Source organism: Electrophorus electricus, chromosome 1, assembly GCF_041902795.1.
Source record: "Electrophorus electricus isolate QZ-2024a chromosome 1, ASM4190279v1, whole genome shotgun sequence".
Lineage (NCBI taxonomy): Eukaryota > Metazoa > Chordata > Actinopteri > Gymnotiformes > Gymnotidae > Electrophorus > Electrophorus electricus.
The window spans coordinates 22,725,707-22,729,081 of NC_137497.1; positions in this window are offsets into that span (position 1 = coordinate 22,725,707).

Below are 3,375 nucleotides of genomic sequence, written 5' to 3' on the forward strand. Positions count from 1 at the left end.
TTAAAATAAACAAATTTTCCTGACAAGATAAACATTAAACTTAAACTCTAGAAACAAAATTAGAACAACAATATTTAATCTCAAATACTTACAGTACCTTTCTCTATGAGCATGGCGAATCATACGTGACATCCCTCTGCCCAAGACAAAACAACCCATGTTGAGTTTCATGATAAAGTCCTCAGGCAGGGCTGTGAAAAAGACTGTCCTGATACATTGGTCTGGACTCAAGCCATGTATCACTCATTCAGGACTCTGAAATTGGCCTTGTGTTCTGCTCTAGCACTTGGCCTACCAAACTATAATCTGACCTTCCACCTTTACATTTATGAAAATGGCTCCACAGCTGTGGGCGTCCTGGCCCAGGAGCACGGTGGCAGTTATTGCCCTGTGGCCTACCTTTCCAAACCTTTTGATTCGGTCGTTCCAGGCATGCCAGCCTGCTTATGCGCCGTGGCTGCCTCTGCCCTGCTGGTCACTGACGTAGAGAAATTGGCACTGTCTCATCCAATGGTTCTTCACACTTCACATCAAGTTATTACTATTCTGAATAACATTCAAACACAGCACATGACAGCACAGCAATGTTCGGGCTACGAGGCCATCCTCTGTGCCACTCGGAACTTAACCATTAAATCACACATGACCCTGCGCTCACCTGCTAGTCTGTTACAATCATTTTTGACATCGGTAAATCATTCTGCTGACTCTGTGCCCTACGACTGCATGGAGGTTATCCATGAGTCCTCTAGCATACGTTCTGAACTTTCTAGCTCGCTGCTGGAGGGCAACTATCACATTTTTGTAGATGGCTCATGTTTTAAGCCGTCTGACTCTGAATTTGTCTGTGGTTATTCTGTCTGATTTCTGCCTCTTGGGAGGCTCACTCTCTCCTTTACAGGTCTTCTCAAGCAGCTGAACTAATGGCATTGACCAGGGCCTGCCATCTATTCCAGGATCAGTTTGTCACCATATACACTGATTCCTGTTATGCGTTTGGGGTTGTTCATGACTTCGGTAAGATTTGGCACTCCAGGAGGTTCCGCAGCTCGGACGGTAAGCCCGGAACACGGATGTGATGATTTAAATGAAAGAGGAAACATTTTGATAATTTTTTTAAATCTAAATGAAATTAGTGTAAGTTCCAGTGCGATGACAGGCCTGTTGAAAGTCTTCCTTAGAACAAGGAAACGCCTCAGTGCACTTGGAAAACCTGTCTACAATCACTAGCATGTACTTCAACTGACCACAAGGTGGAATGTGCATAAAGTCTATCTGTAGACACTGAAAGGAATATTCTTGAGCCAGTAAGGCATCATATTTGGCTTGTGTTGGTTGCTTCTGGCACAGGTTAAACAGCAATCTAGGAGGAGTTTTACAGTGAGACGTTTTGCAGGAATACAAAACTGTTTTTGAATGCTAGCCGTCACTCCCCCTTTGTGCAACATGTGAAATCCCATGAAAATGACGCACAAGAAATGGCAAAATAGATTTAGGAAGGGTGATACGCCCCTCCGGGTCACGGATTAGACCATTTTAATCAGGACTACAGCCCTAATCAACCCAGTGAGAGCAGTCCTGTTGTGTACCCTGAGTTTGTAAGAAACGCAGATTGATATTATTCGGCACAAAGCAATGAGAAAACATGGCGACAGCTTCACACATCGAGGATATAGCGTATGGGCATGAGGGGGCATTAACAGCTGCCCAACGTGGAATCTCATCTGCTGAAGCATTGCCAGTGGCCGTGTCAGACTCAGAGGTTGTGTCATGACCCTTGACCGTTACGATAGCCAGCCAAGCTGGTAGTGTACATGCAGACAAAGTTGCAGACACTAGTCCTGGATTAGAAATGGGCTTACCTTCCAAGATACGAAACCCCCGGAGCGACAAATCTTATTGAAGTCATGAGCAACCCCAAATGCATAACGGGAATCAGTGTAGATGGTGACAACCTGATCCTGGAGTAGATGGCAGACCCTGGTCATTGCTATCAGCTCAGATTCTTGAGCAGACCTGTAAGGGAGAGAGTAAGCCTCCCAAATGAGGTTAGGCAGAGAGCAGACAGAATAACCACAGAGAAATTCAGAGTCAGACAGTTTAAAACATGAATCATCTACAAAAATGTGATAGCCGCCTATTTCTAATATCAGTCATGTTAGGAGGCATAACCCTACACAGTCTCTCACCCAGCATCATGAATGGAGCAGAAATATTCATGGGGGGATGGAGCCGTGCTCCAAAGTTTCACCCTGCTATAGAGAGTTGAGGTTAGTATAGAGGGCGGGTGTGGAATGCCATCCGCTCCTCCTCCAGAATATGTTGGTACAGACACATTCACCTGATTAGGCCCTTCTCGAAGCGATAAAGCAATGCCTTACACTATTCCTTGGGTTTTTGTTTTCTGTTTTTTCATTGCTTTAACGTGCTCTTCCTCTCTGCAATATGCAGGATGATCCGTTGCTTAAAATGATATGAAGTTTAGTTTATGGGATCATTATACAGCGTATCACTGTATTGGACACTTCTAGCTATAGCAAGCTAAGCTGTGGTTAGTTCCTACAACTAACGTGAGCTAGCTACCTGTCCATCCATACGTTCAGTGAACAAATACGCGACAACTCAAGAGATCCAGCTGTGCACAACCGCACTGTTTCACAATACCAAGCCAGCTTGTGTACCCCGACAATTCTGTCTACTGGTTGTGATGCTGCGTTTTGTTCTGGCAATGTTAACATCACGAGGCAAGCAGCAATACTGGGTCTAAGAACCTTTACTGTAAAAACATGGAAAAATGAAATTGCGTGCGAGTGTGTGTGTGTGCACATGTGAGAGAGGGAGACTGGCAGACTCCCCTGCCCTCCAGTTCCGTTAGTAAAAAATGTTTTTTCATCTGGAAATCTAAGTTGCTTTATTGTGCTGTGTAATGTTAAACTTAGCACAACAATGTCCTGTAGGTCACATAAATAACGTAAGTAGCCTAATGTCATAATAACAAATATGAACAGGAATGATCAACCACTACAAACAGAATGTTAAAATATTAAAAATAACAAACTGATTACAAATCGAGTAAACATTTACAAAGTGAAACTTAACCAGAAAACCCATATTTTATTATTTAACCAATGAAAGATAGAAAATCACAACAACAAAAAACAACACAATAACATATTGAAAAGATCTGCGCTAACATTAACAAGCATCGCTGTCACCATAGCAACCACAGCAGCTGGGGTTTTTACACAGGATACAAGGTTTCATGACATTGCGATTAGCAAAGTAACATTTTCAAAAGAAACATAAAATAAACAATAATATCTCTGTACCTGTGATGACATATAAACATGTAAAAACCAATTGCTTGTTAGTATG